At 38.8% G+C, this 18,537-nt stretch overlaps 1 long non-coding RNA gene across 1 annotated transcript in view; it reads left to right on the top strand.

The window, feature by feature from the left end:
* Positions 1-18,537, top strand: part of LOC104322996 (uncharacterized) — a 52,320-nt gene that overhangs the window by 10,673 nt on the left and 23,110 nt on the right. Inside the window, exon 2 of the long non-coding RNA XR_011328585.1 lies at positions 14,376-14,536. This is a non-coding gene — a long non-coding RNA (uncharacterized lncRNA). The remainder of the gene's footprint in view (positions 1-14,375; positions 14,537-18,537) is intronic.

The following is an 18,537-nucleotide window of genomic DNA, read 5'->3' as shown; positions in this document are numbered from 1 at the left end:
AAAACACCAGGAGAATGTGATCTGGTGACTATAATGCTCCTGGTACTAGATAGGTTGCAGCTAGATTGATCATTTATTTCAGTACTGTATTCCATTACATGACATAAATCAACAAGACATATCCTATCACACGAAAGACTTCATGTCATTCAGATATTCAGTCTTTAACTTGTTTTCCCATTGCTTGCATAAGGAAATCACTTGCATGAGGAAGAGGCAGGGATCTCACTTATATTAATGAAGAATAAATTCTTAAACTGAAGGGATATCTTTGGACACTGAGGAGTTATCTTGTCCTTACATGCAGAAACAAGGTCTTTCTGGGAGTCCCCAGAAAAGTGCTACAACTGGAAACATAAAACATTTCCAGCTCCAGAACTAAACTTGATTAAAATGCTACAGCACATCTTTGACTGTCAGACTGTACAATCAAATCTGTCCCTTGGAGTAAATGTATTTGGTATTACGTTCAAAGTCAAAAGACGACAGTTCCCAGATACAATTATCCATCCATGTCAATAGCAGTCACTCCACTAAATCACTTCTATGCTTCTGAAAAGACAAATGCTAGCAATGCACTTTTAGGTAGCTCTGCTTGCAAACTGGAATTTCATGCAAATTTGATGGAACATAAAAAAATAAAATCTATGGCTAAAAAGCTAAAAACAAAGCTTTATTTGAAAAACACAGTCCAGGCTTTTCATGTTTAGTCCTGGTGCTTCACTCCTCAGCAAAACCTTTTTCCTGCCAGCTGATAAAGCTTTCAGGGCGTAGCAGGCTTGAAAGTTTGTAAGAGTGGGAATATTTGTCTTTACAGTTACTTTGATGTAAGTTTTTTCTACCTTTTCTTAGTTTACATATTCAACTTTCATTCTGTAAAAAAGTTTTCACCCTGCATTAAGAAAATGCAATCAGCTTACTTCATACTGTAAGATATGATAGACATTTTAATAGCATATATACCCGAAAGCTTGGACAGATAATTAACTTTTCTAGATGGCAAAATTCTGAGTTCAGGTGTACTGATATATCCCAATACTCAAATGAAATAAATTCAACATAAAAATAATTCAAGTGACATCAGAAAAGCATTTCCCATGATTGAGCACCCTCTGCAAAATGGATTAATTTATGTTCACATTTGAAGAATGAAGCAAGTGAGTCAGTGTTACCTTTTGATCTAAAGAAATATGGGAATTAGACTTCACTGAAGCCATTTTTCACCCACACAGGTGGAAGGAGTGCTTTCTAAGCAGAAGATAAAATTTATATTTAAATTCTTCCTCTGGGATTATTATAAGCAGATATTTTCTTCTAATTATCACAACTGGAACAACATAGGTATTAACTACATTACCTGTTGTAGCACAGTGCCCAGTCAATAATGGCCAAGTGACTGTATGGATAAAATCTGTAATAAGGAAATTAAATTTTGCATACATTACCTTTGTCCAGCCAGAATCCTTCTGTATTTTTACAAAGAGTGGCAGGAGTGAGAGGCTCTCCTCACTCTAGAGTTGTATATATATATATAGGTTCCCTTCTTGTCAATATTTATTGCTGATAAATTACATCAGCTTTGGGGCTGTACATTTTAGAAGAAAGACTTTTCTTAAGGAACAGGTGACTGAAAATGAACCAATCCAACTGCATTGTTCTGGGTTTTTTTGCTTGTCTCCAGGGCAAGGCAAGAGAGAAGATAAAAGGCCTGTCCTTTTGCAGCACTTTGACTTTGCCAAAATACTGGTAGTCTGATCAGCAAGCTGCAGTGCTGATATTGTGCTCACAAAAATGAAAGCTCAAGTTTAGGGATGGTTGCTTTGCAATTGTCTTTTCTGGCTCTGGCAAAAGAGTGGAATAAATATTATGAGGCAGAGACATAAGTCAGCAACTCATTTCATGTGAGCCATGCACAGAAAGACCTGCACACTGGGCAACGCAGTGATATTTTCTTCCTAGCAGTTCCTGAACTTCCGTTTGCTAAATAAAATTTATATTGCATTAGCTCACTGAGGCCAAAAGACTGTGGCACTAGGCATTATTTTGCACACAACTCACTCCATGTGTTGCTCAAGGGTAACCTACTTGCAGAATGTCTACAGATGTCTACATCTTCCCCCTTTAGTCTGAAGAGACGTGTGGCATGTGTTTGCTTTTTTGCTCCAGTGCAGCATCGCTCAGCTCACCTTTCCTTCTTGCAGAATCTTTGCTTCCACTCATTTACAAGGTAATATTACGAAGTCAGCTTTGACAGGTCCTCAATGCTCAACTCTGCTCTATTTACACACAACCTCTCTTGCTTCCTTCCATGCTGCCTGTTGGCTTTCAGAAGGCATAAAACATCTGCACATCTACTCATTCTTTTTTTTGCAGTTCCCTTCCTCATCCTTGCCTTTGCTGTGATGCCTTGCACACTGAGCACCATTTTTGTCACGCTGGGTTGAGGTTGCTCTCCATAGTACAACTCAATATTGTTTCATTGCTTCCTGTTTTCTGCAGTATTTCTGCAGCTATATGCTGTTGTCAGCATTTTAATATCAGATTATAATTCCTTTCTGACACAGCTGCCTTTGTGCTTTATTTGTATTCCATTTGTTCTCTAAAGAAAGTCTGTCAGATATGCTACAATTCACGGTCTATGGGTAAAATAATTGGGAAAAAAACAAAGATTAATAAAACTGACATCCGGGATCATGGTACAAAGAGCAATTTAGCATATCAATTCCCACTTCCTCATGTGGATTAGCTGAAGGGGTGGAGTAATTTAATTTAAAAAAAATTCAAAAATTAATTCTACAGGGTTCTGCAAACGTATGTATTTTTTTAAAAGATAAATCTATGGAAAGTTCTTAAAAAAAAAAAAAAAAGAATCAACTTGAGAGATTTGACTATGGAAGTTCTTCTTTCAGCCCTTATATAAACCTGAATGACAAGAATCTGATTTGAGCTCAAGCAATGAAGGCAAAATTGACCTTCTTCAATTCTTCAGTTCCACTGAAGTTAATGACAGCTTAACTAGTGCCTTTGATTAAAATTCATGCTGTTCTGTGTGGTTCAGGCTTTACATAGATCTTTTCCTTAGCCATACAAAACACCTTGCAGACCTGATCCTTTTAGCTAACTTTGTTTTGCAAAAAGGAACATTATTAATTTCTTCCACGCAACTCAACCCACCTTCCACTCCAGATTAGTATTAGGGAAATAACCAACAGGGTAGTAATTCAGTTACTGTCAGATGGGGTAGATGCCAAAAAAAGCTAGCCCAGGCACAGTCAAGGCACATAAACGCAGAAGCTGTGAGTCTCTTTGAAGGCTACTGGACTACCATGGTTGAGATGATGGGTGTAGATAACTTGCAAATTGGAAATCCTGACTCCAGCACCATTATAATACCACACCGTTGTTTTTGGACTGGAGGAGGCGTGTGTTCAGCCAGCATGGAGAGCAGGTAGAGCAAATCCACCCTCCTCAGACAAACACACCATTCGATGTCTGCCCTCAGTCGTCGGAGAGCAGCTGAGAAAGACCCAAACTATCACCCACGAGCTAGGTTTGGAGACTTCTGCTCAATCCTGAGATTGTTTTGGTCTTGTCCTTCTGGTGAATGAGCTTTGTATGCTTATATACATAATCTAACGTGACTGACTTGTAAGTCTAAAACTACTGTGAATAAGTATTGTTCAAGTTATTTGCTCTCTGGCCTGTAGCAAGGAAATTCTCAACAAGTGAGGCTGTAGACTAAGCACACACATAACTGTGTCTGACAGTGGTTACCTGAGGCAGTGTTATTTCAATAACTACTCACGTCTGCCGCAGACGAATCATCTCATAAATAGGTTTAATAGTTAAATATATTTGTATATAGCCTACAAAATAGGAAGGAAGTATTTCTGAATTTCCTGATCTCTTGCTTTGAAATGAAAAGGGAGATTTTTAACATTTTGTGGCTTGTAAACAGGAGTTCTTTATTCTTACATTCTTCCTTAGAGAAATCAGCACCCTAGAAACAGCACAGGAGAGGAAAACATAGAGAGTAGTATTTTTTTCTTTTTTTTTTTTTTTCAAGGATAGAGGTCATCTTGACAATTAATAAAATAAGAGATAAAACCATCAGCATAATCATGTTAGCCACTCCCACTTTCTGCAAGGACTAGCCAGGTTAAATCCTTTAATTTCCCATACAATTTTCATTTGTTTGACAAAACATTTGTTCTAAAGTACTAATCTGATTTGTAGTTAGAAATAATATTTTTTAAAAGAATGATGGCTCCATAACTGAATTCAGAAACTTATAACAACCCTAGCATATTGTTACTTGAAAAAAAATATTGTTAATAAAAGACAAAAGGTTTTTTTTATGGTCAAATATGAGTCTATCTTATTTGGCTAATTCATCACTTCTTATAATCACCGCATTAGGAAATTCCCACTGAGTATGTGTTAATTTGCTAGTTTTATTGAATAAAGGTTTGACTACCGGATTTGAACAGGATTCACTTCCCTTACATTGGCTTTCAAGAAGTTAAGCATCTACTCCAAACTCCTTGTCTAAACTCTTAGTAGTCAGTGGACGAGGCAGGCTGAATTAAGAGCATACGAAGTAGGAGCTTTCTACAGGTTTCCCCTTTGTGGGAGGGGACAAGATACTTCTAGGTGTTTTGAGCACAGGGAGAGTATTTTTTCTAATCTCTCCTCCTTCTGCAAAGCCCCAGATTTCTCAAGCAAATGGAGACAGCACTGACTGCAATGCAGAAATTGTAGTCATTGCTGCTAACCCACTGCTAGTAGCCATCCTTTGGACCGCAGCTAAGTTACGAAAGTATTCATCCTGAAGCAAAAAATATGGGTCTAGATCCTCCACAAGGGATTTCCCCCATTAAAGGAATTCAACTTTTTGCAGTGCCCAGGTGACACAGTGATTTCCCTAGTGATTGCAGTGAGTCTCCTTTCATGACAGTGTGAAACTTGAAACCACTCCCTATGTGACTGTTCATAACCAAGGAAAAAAAAAAACCCAAATGAATGAACCAACAGTAACTGTGCATAAGCACAGTATAATAGATAATTAAAAAAATTGTCAACTAGAAACTTTGAGAGGCCTATTCTCCCGCTTCTGCCCCCAGAGCAGGATCTGTTATAAATAGGCTGTGCCTGACAGGTGTTTTTCCACAAAAGTTTGCAGTGAGGAGAATTCATGGGTTCCTTGGGTAATAAACTTTATTCCTTTCTAGTCTTACCATGCAAGAACTGCCCTTAAAGTCTAACTTAGGAAATTGCAGAAGGAAATTTTTTTTGGAGGGTGGAAGTCATTTGCATGAAGTCCAAAATGGATTAGCAAATGATTCAATTACTAAAATCATACACTTTTGATATCAAAGCTCAAGATGTGCATGTGTTCATGCTCTTTTCAATCTTCTCTGTTGAAATGTGGCAAAGCTGAGCAATGTAAAAAGGTAGAATTGTTCTATTTTAACTGTACACAGATTGGTATTTCAGCTACTGTTTAGATTTAGTAATTCCTTAGAAACATTTTCTAACTCTATACTATGGGACATCAAGGATCTGGCTCCAGAGAAGAAATCTGGGGTAAAATTAATTCCAACTCCTGGCACAACTCCATAGTGAAAGTACTTGCATTTGAGCTAGTCTTTTTCTTCTCCCTTTCTTGTAAATGGCTAAGAACCACTTTTCAAGTCACCTTTACATAGCAACATATCTAATGCATTTAAAATGTTAGATTAGAATAAAAGAAAATGTCAGCTACTGGTCAATGAGACAGAAGCTACATCCTTTCAATCACATTTCTCCCATAAAACAAATAAACCAATGCCCGTTGTAAGTGAATGTTGACAACAATATGGAAGAACACAAAGGAAGTGAACATAGAAGACTTCCGTATGGAAAACTCATGTGGAACAACAATTTTTTTTCAGATACGTCTTTCTCTGTGAGAGTCTGATGTAACCAGACAAAACATAGTTATGCCCAGCTGCTGGTTTAGGACAAATCTGTTATTTGAAATAAATCTGGCCAACAGGAAACAAAGCAAGCAAACAACAACATTTCTCAGAATCCAAATGGCCTTTTGATATAGGTGATTTCTTGAGTGATGTATATATAAAAAAAGGAAATTGAAAATACATCCCTTTCCTTCTAATAGTGGAAGACACAAAGCAGACTCCAAACTATCACAGATACCTCAAATCTAATGATGATCTGGAGATATTTGTTTCTTACTCATGGATAAAAATGGTTTTAAGGGCTCAGCTTCAGTTTACATGGTCAATGACTTCAGCCATAACTATCTCTGTGTAAAACAGGCTGTAAAACTGAAGTTTTTCATGAATGCCTTTTTGTTTGCTACATGTATTTGCTGGGAAAAGGTGTTTCTCTAATCTAACAATAGGGATGACAATGTGGGGACTTTTGCCATGAATTCTTTAAAAACATGTCAGCCCTAAATGCGTTCCATATATAAGCATTTTTGCCTTCTCCTGCACTTGACATAAGAGTATACCAGAGGTACTGCAGGTGGCACAGAAAGAAGGTTGGTCTTCTTGTAACATTGTCCAGTTGGTAACAAATACCTTGAAGCTGCTGAGGCTGAAAAGCACATTAAAATGTAGAAGAAAGCAGGAAAATCTTATTTGAAAGTCAGTGAGTCCTGCATGGACTATTCTATTGGACTGGTTGCAGTAAGCAAATGAGAAACATTTGGAAGAGTGAAAAGAAGTATTAAGATAATCTCCATTTAAAATCACAGTATCCCAGCATGAAGAGTCATTTGGAAATGATATTGCTGATTAATTGTGGTTTGACTTATAATAATTATTGAACTAACTGCATTTGGCCACAGCCAAGCTTGTTTTTGAGCAGCTTCTCGCCTTTTTTTGCAATAGCATAGAGGTTATAACACCCTGAAATGGGAAACTACTTGATAAAAGATGAATCTAACCTACATAACCAGAGGGTGTATTACATACCCATTCACAGCATAACTTGGCTTTCCACACACCTCACTGAAGCTGAGCCATTCCAGTCTGATGTGCAGGAACCATAGGGCTAGATGGAAAAAAGAAGGCAAGAGGAAGTATTTAATTGCATGCAAAAGGCCTTGAGTGAAAACAAACACTGTAAAGGGAGGCATAGATTTCTGGTTTCTGCATCTTGTAATGTTTTTCCCTTCTAAAGAGACATGATCTGATAGAAAATGTACACACAGTCCAGGAAGCAGAACCCGGAACACTCTATTCTGTAATGAACTGCAGAAAAATAATTGGTAAGAAGAAAAATATTGCCTGGCTGAAACTGATACACATCTTTTACAAGTTTCTGCTATTGGGAAGTATCCAGTTATTCACACTATTATCAATGATATCTAAGCACATGTGCTTACTTCAGTGCTTTTCTATGATCAAGGCGGGGAAAAGCAAATACACACATTTCTTCATAAATCAGTGAACAGACTCTTTTGAAAGACATCATAAAATATAGTTGTGTCTAACTAAAAGAGAGTATCTAAAATGTAGGTTTCTACATCTGAGCTAGTTATCCCAACAGAGAGAATGAGATCTTCTAGGTAAGTGGAGACCTAAGTCTAAATGCAGCAGCCTATATGGAGGCACTTGGCACCATTTAATATAAAACAAGATAACTAAGACACTCTTGCAGTGCTAAAGATGTTACAAAGGACATATGGAAGACCTGTGCCCTTCCAAATTGTAGCTGAAGCCCTGGCAGGATACTCTGGGGCGTCTCAGGAGGTTGTGGACTCCCAGCTGAATTAAATGCTTAGATGAGACAATGAGGGGTGTCTTGGGAGAGACTTCTCTCATGCTAAGATGTCTACATTTCAGCAAGTTTATCGTGTATCAAGCTCTATTGTCTTCATTGATCTAGCTCCACAAAGGAGAGGAACGCAGAATATTTTTTTTGGAAAAGCTAACCTTGTAGAATCAGGTGAGTCTCCAGGTGAAAGGCAGATGAGATCAGTGGCACTCAAAGCATCCCTGTTTTATAAGTGTGTACTCCTGAACCTTTTATTTCATGACTTGCAATATTGCCATTATGATTCCATGTAGCCATCATAGTCTTTTAATAACTAGGGTAGAATTCAATTTATATTCAATCTGTATATATCTATAGTATAGCTGCCTTCATCCTAATTTAGTTCCCTTTACAGCCATTGAAGAAAAACAGTCACTTCTGAGATGTGATGTGCATTGCTCTGAATGTCTCACTCTAAAACAGACCACAGAAATCTGGGTTTAAAAACATGTATTTTCCTCAGCTAACAGTAAAAGTAATTTGGAGCATTTTAGATATTTCAGTCCAGGAGAACTGAAGCTCACCTCCTACTCTTCAGCAATGGAGTGTAACAAACTGGAAGTACCTGTTATCTATGAGGAAGTTTAGTTTGGACCAGGTATCCCAAAATGAATCTGTAGAGAGAAAGAAATCATGCAAAACTGAACTTGCAACAGCCAGAAATTGTTTTAGAAACATAGTAAATAAATATTCTCAGTCTTCTGTTTTCCTTGTGTGACTGATGTCTCATAAATTATGTCTATCCTAATAAATTCACCTTGCTCAGAACAATTGTGTTCAGAGATGTGGGTCTGATGGCTTTGTTTCACCTACTGGTCCAAATTCACATGCATTTACTGACCGTGTCTGGTTTAAGTTGCCATCTTTGTCCTGCGTTCTGACATTCTGCTGTATTTTATTGGTATCAAAACTGGAACAAAGACTACCTTTCTATTCAGTTTGCCCGGTACATGTCGGGACATGGTAGAACCTTAATACAAAATGTAGTAAGTAGGAATTAGTGAGGAGGAGGGGAAAGAAATAGGATGCAAAAAGAGAACCATGCAAAAGTAAGACACAGGTATACTCAAAGCAAGGTCAGCTACAAAATGAGGCCATGGAAGGGCACCACGACTGTTGAATTCATACCCACCTGCAGTTATGCTTTGTGGAGAAAGCCTGACAGGGAGCTGCTCAGGTGGATAGAGCTAAATCCTGCTCTATTGTATCCACCGACCACACAATCAGCAGCTAAACAAGCAATTTGGCAATCAGCTCCTAGAACAGCACATACGCTTTTCTTCTCACGTCCACTGCTGGCAATGAGAAGTCACCACAAAAAGTTCCTGGATATACAACCTGCAGGTGCAAAAAGAAACAAGTACTACCTCTCTTTTCCTCTCTCTCTTAACAGCTTAATACCTTTGGCTAGTGTCTTGCTTACATTTAGGATTTTGGGGATGGGAATCCCGTCCCTCACTGCATCAGTACAGCTGCAGAGCACCGGGAGAGATCGGTTTTATGGTAACAGCTGTGGACGTGGATTTGCAGGGGCTGCAGCTGTGTGCAGAGAGGAAATGGGTAGGATAAGAAACATAGGGCTAATGGCTCATAAAACCCTAAGCATAAGGGCAGAAGTCCATGATCAGCACTATGCGAACAGTGCAGCAGTAGCCTAGGGCCATTTGTTGCAGGTTGAAGCTCTTCCAGGTTTGATTTCCTATCCATCCAGCTCAAACTAAGCAGTCAAGTGTGCTTGCCAGACAAATAGCAAAACTGTGGCCTAGAGGGGGAGAACACACCAGCTGGGAGTCAACCTAGAGCTGAAAAACAATCTCTGATGGTGTAAGCAGCAGATCTTTCACATCCTACCTCTGACAACGAAGATGAAGAAGAGATATTGAGAGTATGCCACTTTTTAGTGTCAGCTTAGGTTGCGAAGCCAGCTAGGCTGACATTCACTGGTCCTTAGGAGAATGGACTCTACAGAGAAAGGGTAGATAATGGTGTTGACATGATGCACATTTTAATCTGTCACATTTGCAAGCCATAACAAGCTGTCCTTCAACCTAGACGACTCATGAACTACATACTAGCCTCTTCTGAGGAAAAGGAATACCTTATCTGGACGGTCTAACCTAAAGAAGTTACTACTCTGGTATGTAACTGGATTGCTTTGAATCTGTGAGTTTTTAGTCCTGTGAAAAATTGCAAGAAAACAATTTCTGAAAACGGGCAAGATGACTTTACAGTCAGAGAGAGCAGAACTGTGGTTTGGCTGAGGACATAGCTACAAACCAGTTTCTCAGGGTGGGAAGACTCCAGCGGTTCCACAATCATGAAGAATTTTTACTGGTTCTGGCCCAGAATGTTCAGCTGTAGAAGTAGGAGAGGGTACAACCCTGATCAGCTTTGAATTCATCTGTGGTGAGAGAGGTTTGGGAATAGGATTGATGTAAGCTTTTGTAAAGGTCTGGTAGGAGAAAGGAACAGTCTCTATCCAGATCTCAAAAATATCTTCCAGCCAATTATTTTAAACCCTTTGTCAAAGAACCATCCCATAATCTTGGGGAAAAAATGCACTGGATGCAAAGTATGGAGAATGTATATGACTTTTTTGGGAGCACTATGGAGTCCCAGGATGGTGACTTTCTTCAGGCTTCTTGTTTCAAGTGCAGTTAAAATTCCAGCACTGCCTTTTAAAGCATTTTGGTGAAATCTTAAAGCTTTGGCTGTAGCTTTCTGCTACAGATGCTTGTTGATTTTTTTTCTCTCCTTTTTTTTTTTTTTTTTAATTTGTCCTGTCATTTTTTAAGGATTGTTACTTTATGAAGGAGAAATACTGATTTATGCATCATCTCTCTTTGGAAATATGCACTGCAGTGTATGGGCCACCCAGAACTCTGTCTTTGATTATTATTATTGTATTGCATGTTGTGTTTTATTCTGACCATCTATTCATGTTGGTCTGGTTACTCCTTCCCCCTCAGAAAGGAAGAATAAATAAATCCCTTAGTTTTAGTTACTCAGACTGCTTCCTGCTATCTTTTCGCTAAACATTATCAGTCTCACAATCACCTTGAGAAACTGAGGAAGGTCTTGACATATTGTGTGGGCCAAATGTATCCTCACTAACATTCCCATATCCTGAGGTAAAGTGTTGCTCTAGATGGACAAATGATGCTACTGGGATTATTACAGCTGTAAATTTCTAGTAGGAAAAAAACCTGAAAATTTCAAATATCTGCAAGAAAGAAGCCATTTTCTTGCTTACTGCAGCCATGTAATATTTTAAGTTATCACGCAAATTACTTAGCCCAGCATAAAGTTGAACTCACACATCCCTGTTCTAAAAAACTGTGCTAGGAATTTCCAGAAAGTGCAGTATAGTTGTTATGTACTGAGTCATCTCTGTACTAATATTTACATAATGATTATATTATAAATTTCTTTGCAACATTAATACATCAACTTAGGACTTACTGATGGTGAACAGAGTGAAATAATTAACTTACAGGTCTTACTAACAAGAAAGTGGTTAATACATCCCACAACAAAATATGCCTTTTTTGATGTCTCATCCATTTTAAAGCTTGCTATCCTCCAATTCGCATTTATATACTTTGTTATTCTGTTGTCTCATCTTTTATTACCCCAAATAACATCTCCAATTTATTAGGCTTTTTTTTGAATTCCAGTCCCATCCCCTACATAAAGTGGAACCTCAACCAAGTTCAGTTATAAAACATTTTTTAGAATTGAACTCCCTGTTCAACTGCACAAGTAAACAATGAAAATAGTCATTGGCTCACAGCACAGGAGCCCTCAGGGCCCTTACCTGATATCAATTCTTCATGTCAAAGTGAGACGTGAATTGAAACTTTTTCGTTTCAAGTGTGTGTTTCCTTCATGGAGATGTAATCTAAACCTCATTTTCTTTCTTTATATATAATGACATATAAGTCAATATCAGAAGTCTTATTAAAATCAAAGTATATCTTGTCCATTGCTTTCAGTTTACTCATTTTGCCAGTCATCCATCTGTTACAGCTGAAGGTTGATACTCCCCCTTTGGATTGGACACTTGAGATGTAATTTATGCAAACTGATCAAGGCATTTATTGATTAGTGAACACACTTTGAGGTAATAAGCAAAGCAGCCAGTAAACTCAATCAGTAATTTAAGGAACCAAAAGGATCCATAATCCAATTAACAAAAAACCGAGCTACTAATATAAATTGACTGTTATATAACTATGCAGGCATTTATGTGCAGCTATGAAACTATTCATTATAGCTCTTAAATCCAGTTTAAGATCTAGATCCACTATTGAATTACAATTCTGTAAATATTATGACACACTGCTATTCCGTCCCCCGTCCTGCCAGACATTGACCTGATACAAAGTACAACGGCTTGTCCATTGGGAGACCCTCAACTGTCCTGGTGGACTCAGGTCCAAAGGGTGACATCATTGGTGTCTGTAGGTATCCACGTTCTTGCTTCCAGAAGATTCTCTTAGTATTGCTCTTTGATTTTATTTTCCAATTTTCTGAGTTTGAGCCCACCTTTTCATTGCCCTTGCACCCCATTTTCTCTTCTCAAATTACTCTCAAATAAGTGGTCCTTTCCTAATTACATATTCCACTTTGATCCTAGTTTTGCTTCTAGAATACCCCAAACCTGATATTTCTAATAGCATTCCCTAGGCAGTTTTGCCCTTATATGATATTACTGATACGATATGTGTGAGTGCCATTGCAACCCAAAACACCCCTGTCATTTTCCAGTTCATACTGGTTATTTACTTTACCATATCCAGTCACTTGACACAATTATTCTACTTTAGCTTCAATTCTTCTGCCTAGCTCCAGTTGTACACAAGCAGGTTCTTATCTTATGTGCCAGTAGTTTGCATACCAGAGCAGCAGAGTAACTTGTTTCACATTTCTGCTTTGCATATGTGAAAGAAAATGTAAAAGTTCCCTTTCAAGGACTTAGCTACCCTAAGGCCTCTTCATCTCCTAGGCCTGCCTGATGGAAATTTGAAATATTACATGTGTTTTTGTTATCAAAAAAGCCCTTATGGATTTATGCATTGCTTTTTCAATAATCTCATCCAGAATTTTTCCCTGGATCAAACCAGGCCAAGGATTCAAACGCTCCTTTAGTTCCCTTTTTAGGCAGAAGTTCCATATTCATCTTCCCAAAGCTCTAAATCACTTCTTCCATGAGGTGATTGCCTTCATGAACTTGGTTGTTCATGGTTCAAAGATTTATTCAATTCGTTCCTTAAATGTCGGAGGTGGTGAATTTCATCGGACTTGGCTACACCTCTGCCATCTCCCTGCTATCTCTAATCTTGCAGATGGATTTGTCCTGTCTTCTGTTGTAGTGAAGACAATTTACATGGAGATTTATTGCATCTCCCCTGCGTATGACTAGGTATTTAATTTCACTGCCTGGGTCATCCCCATATCTGTGTAGCTTTAGGAGAGAAATAGAAAAAAGATTTTACATTGTGACATTCTTATATGACAGGTCTGCAGATTACAGTCTCACGGACTTTTGTCTTGCTTGTCCTTTGCTCTGTGGAAAGCAAACATTTTGAGTCAGTGAAGTACCACTCCCACAGGGTCAGAGTGTGTTTACCAGGAAAACTTTCTGTTTGCCAAAGTAATTTTTCTTTAATATTCCATGTTATACAACTAGGGCATTTTTTTCATCTGCTCCAAGAATACTTCTCTGCCAAGCAACAAATCACAAACTCTGTTCAGCTTATCAAATCAACAAGTTAATGTATATTTACCTTAAAAGCACGCCATCATCCGAAAGCCTGTGTTTAAGAGCAAATTACAACCCCTTTCCCTGATTTTCCTTCCTAAATCTTTTTCTTTCTTTGTCCCTTACTCCTATGTGAAAGGCCTGAGTAAACACAGGGAAAACTATGCATAGTGACAACAATATTGGTCAAATGTGTGGACCAGGGTGAGGGTCATGTTGTTTGGAGGGAGGTTCACTGGATGCCTCCAGCTTCCCAGTTCTTTGTTTGGTCACCTCTCGTGTTACAACCTCTCTCTTGGGTCTGTTTGCTCTGGCATATCTAGTCAGGAACAAACTGTTCAAGCAAGAGAGACAAAATGTAAGGCAATTATATATTGCTTTATATGATTTTTATCATATGGAAAGGTGGCTACGGTCTGACGAGCTTTGAGGTTAATAGGCTCACGGCTGTGCAGAACCTTTGCTGGCAGGGCAGGCACCCAGGGGATGGGTTGGCCTCCCCAGCTCCCTGGATTGCATCCCCAGTGGTGCTGAGATACCAACTTCCACCAGGCCTGTGGACACTGGTGTCTCTGATGACTCACCCAAAAGCCTGGTGATTCCCAATTAGCTCCTCACCTGCCTCCCTAGCTTTTTTTCTTCTAGGACTTTATACATTTCCATGTTGATCTTTTCCTTTTTGAATCGTTGAGCTACTAACAACCCTATCTCAACAGTACTTCTTCTCTTCCCATTTTTACTTTGCTGTCTTTCTACAAACATTCCCTCTGCTCTTTCCCGGCAGTAGGAGTCAAGGGTACGCACTTGGGCCACGGATATCGGGAACACAGGCAGCCGGACTCTGGCACACGTCTGGAGGGAGCTCAGGGCTGGGATCGCTGCTCAGGAACAAACTGGGCATCGGTCGGTGAGTGGTGAGCAATTGCATTGTGCATCACTTGTTTGGTATGTTCCAATCCTTTTATTATTATTCTTGTCATGGTATTATTGCTATTACTATCGTATGTTCCAATCCTTTTATTATTATTCTTGTCATGGTATTATTGCTATTACTATCATTATTAGTTTCTTCCTTTCTGTTCTATTAAACTGTTCTTATCTCAACCCACGAGTTTTACCTTTTTCCTTCCAATTCTCTCCCCCATCCCACTGGGTGGGGGGAAGTGAGTGAGCGGCTGCGTGGTGCTGAGTTGCCGGCTGGAGTTAAACCCCGACACACGCACAGCTTCCCCTCCAGCCCGCAGGAATGACCACGCACGCAGGGTAAAACCTAGGCCCAGCCTTCTAGCATGGAGAAAGTGGAGACCACCAAATGCACTGTTGAGTATTCCTACTAACAGGCAGCTCCAGACAGTAATTTGCCCGTGAACGTGGTGTCCTGTTGCCCTCTGATGGATAGCAGCCATCCATCCCCTTCCTGGGCAGAGCCGGATGGCTACGGACACTCAGCACACACAGCAATTTGCGCTAATTAGGGTGGCTAATCTGGGGATACGACTGTATTGCAAGCCCAACCCTGCAAGCTTTTATACGAGTTCAGTAGATTTACTCAGGGTGTGATATCTGATTGCAGTTTCAAATCTACATACATTGACATGCAGACAGAAAGGATTTATACTGACACAGATTTATTGCATTAATACACACGTGTTCCCAGTAGGGACAACTGTATCACTGTAGGACAGTTTCATGTCAGTGCAACTGAAATTACAGTCTTGTCTTGTGCTGCTTTAATTTTTCATGGGGTGATGACAGTATCTCTAGGAGCCCCCGGAGAATTGTAATTTTAATTTAAAGTACCCTGCCTGGTGTTTTTTCCTTATAGAAGATGCTTTTCATTTTTCTTTTAAGGCTTATAAACAAATGGTAAGCAATGAAAAGTAACTTACACTTCAATTTGAAGGTACTTGCTGAAATGAAAAATAGAGTTGGTAGAACTTTGAAAAGCCCAGTTGCAGAATCCACAGACTTAAAGCATTCCAGACAACTGTTTGCCTAATTTGGCTTTGCCTCTGTTGAATTTATTCTCTGCTGAATTGGCTCTGGGAGCCAATTGCACTCCCTACCCCCTCCCAAGAGACTGGTCTCAGAGTAAATAGTAAAATAACATCAAATTAAACTTTAAACACGGTACTATGTATTAAATAAAAAACAATGCAGTTCCAGTCATTCATGCATTACAGTATGATGAACTGTATGATATTTTCTTTCTCATTCATTATCCATGTAACCTGAAATAAATAGGAAAGAAAAGACATTTAAAATTATGTTCCTTCAGAAACAAAATTTTAAAAATTTGTCGTGTACAAGGGAATGGAAATCTCTGTCTGAAGACAGGCTCAGTGCCAGTAAAAAGAGTCCTATCACAAAATATTTGTTTTATTGTTTTATCACTAATTAAACATTTTCTTCCTCTGTGGAAGTTGTTTGGATATCTTTAGTACTACATGTTGTTTGTCAATGATACACGGTTCTCTTATTCTATACAGTGATAGGTTTGTAGCTGGGTTGTATTTCTCATGAAAAACCTTGACTCATTTGTTCCTTCTGAATTTTCTTCTCTCTGATTTCTTGTTATATTATTCTGCATAAACATTATAAAAGCTGCATTGAATATGTGCTGCCTGCAGTTGTTGCTTATACTTGTCCACTATTTATAATGTGAAAGCTATTTATTATATGATAAAACACATAGAACCTCTCTGAGAGTTAGGATTAAATGGCATCTGCTTTCCTGTCCTGCTCTCTGAAGGTGAAGGGTCTGAAATTTCCCCAAACCAGTTGTCTCCCTCAGCATCCCAGCCACAGGGAAAGCTCTGCTGTAACCTCAAACTAGTCTTGAGCTTTGTCAATCTGCGAGGAAGTCTTCAGAGCCCTGAGGCTAAAGACAAAGGATAATTTTGTTCTACAAGGCAGAGGTGACATTACTTTTGCATGTAGCTCTTTCAGCTGGTCTTGCAGTGTTGTAGCACAGTCCTAGTGAGTCCAAGCTCAAATAGATAAATGAATAAGAATATGAAAATGGCACCGGTGGGTCACACCAAAAGTCAGCCTAACCCCACTGTCTTTCTGCAGGAAAGGCCAAAAGCAAACTCCTAGGAAGAATTAGAGGGCAGGATAAAGATATGATGTTTTCCAGACTACCTCCCAACCTCTGCCGGATTCCTTGAATTAGAGATGATGTATTTGTATTTAATACCTTTGCCAGATTTTCCTTTCATGAGTTGGCCTAATACCTTTCAAAACCACAAAATTTTTCAAAAACATAATGCAATGTGTTTTAAGAAGAAAATTCCATATGACAGTAAGACAAGGTGAGCTATTGTTAAAATAGTGCTGCAGGTGTCATTAGAAGCTACAGAAAGGCAGGTACCTAGCCCTTAACGAACATAAAAATCAGGTTTTACAATCTTCTCGCTTTTTAAACCAGTCATTGTGATTTTGCATGGACCCCCCCCCTTCGTTTTCAGTAGAAATTAGCAGAAAAATAACTCTATTTTCATTAACTTGACAAATTGGAATGGAGTTCCTGACTCTACTTTGTGCTGCATTTTTCCAAACATCCTAAGATAAATTTTATATATACATATATATATAAAAATTTATCTTAGGATGCATGAAGCCCTGTTGCATATACTTATGAGGTATTCAAACAGGGGTGTTATTTCTTTTCTGGAATCACCCCAGAATGAACTAGCAGTATATTCATTAACTATGTTGTGCTCTATGATACCATGTATTTGAGTACTTTGCTCTGCTGTGGTAATGATGACTGAGGGAAGGACCATAACTGTGCAAAATTCCTCAGCATATCTGAACAAGTTTCTGAGTACAACTCTGACAGAAGAAATAGTTGATAGCCTTGGGCCCAGACAAATACTTGTAAGTATACATGTAAGTTGAAGCACAGGAGTTTTTATATTCAAACCAAAAGACTGAGCATCTTGGAGACTCCAACTCTGCATGTGTGACTGTTAGCTTTAAATAAATAATTTTAACACAGAGCAATTCTGCTGGGTGGAAACCATTTCTCTGTCACAAAGCTAAGCTGCCAGTAGTCTAGTGTTGGGGTGAGCGGAGGTTGTTTTTCTGTTCTTACTGTGCTCTCCCTTCAGTGTGAGGAATTTACAACCATTAAACAGACACAGACATTTCCTTGTCACCAATAGGGGAGATCCTTCTACTCTGACATGGAGGTCTAAAAGCTGTATATTTAGGCCTAGACCTCCTTTATGATTATAGACATGCTTGCACAAGATGTTCACCAAAGTCCAAAAAACATGGAGAGCAGCAGAAGAGCTCTCCCTACCTGCAAGAGTAGTTTTTGTGGCATGTTGACAATAAAGGATGTCCTTTTGGCAGTGCCTAACTCTCCCATACTTATAGAGAAAGTTTAGTCATCTAAAACAGAGCTCTATATACTACAACCCCACCACAATTATATATTCAACATAAAATGTGTTACTCTTGGTAACTGCTAAGCAGATAGTATTTTTAAGTTTCAGAAGATGAAACATCAGTCCCTAGTACACCAAGACAAGCTGTGTCCCAATGCTTTTATCAAAGTAGGAAAGAAGATGAAATCTAAACCAACTTTTTTTTAAGAATAATAATAATAAATCTCCAGGTTGCCTAACCAGGGGCAATGGCTAGGTGAAAATATCCAGTGATGTAACTAAGAACTTATCTGGGCCCTGCAGTTTCTTTTGGTTTACCAGCAACAAATTGTACGTTATTTGCAGTTGAGGAAAAAGGTAATTTTTAATGACACTGAAACTTTAGCTTCACATGTTCAGTTTCCCACGAGAGGGCACTGTTATATTTTTAATGAAGGCAAGGTTCTGCCCAACGCTGGGCAGGTTTGCATAGCTTGGCGTGTACAGTACAATTCTAGCTGCCACACGGCGAGCAGAAAAATGCAGGATCGGATTCACCTCGTCGCACAT

The sequence above is a fragment of the Haliaeetus albicilla genome, chromosome 18 (assembly GCF_947461875.1).
Source record: "Haliaeetus albicilla chromosome 18, bHalAlb1.1, whole genome shotgun sequence".
Lineage (NCBI taxonomy): Eukaryota > Metazoa > Chordata > Aves > Accipitriformes > Accipitridae > Haliaeetus > Haliaeetus albicilla.
The sequence above is the reverse complement of the archived record's forward strand: the minus strand, read 5'-3'. Positions and strand labels throughout refer to the sequence as shown.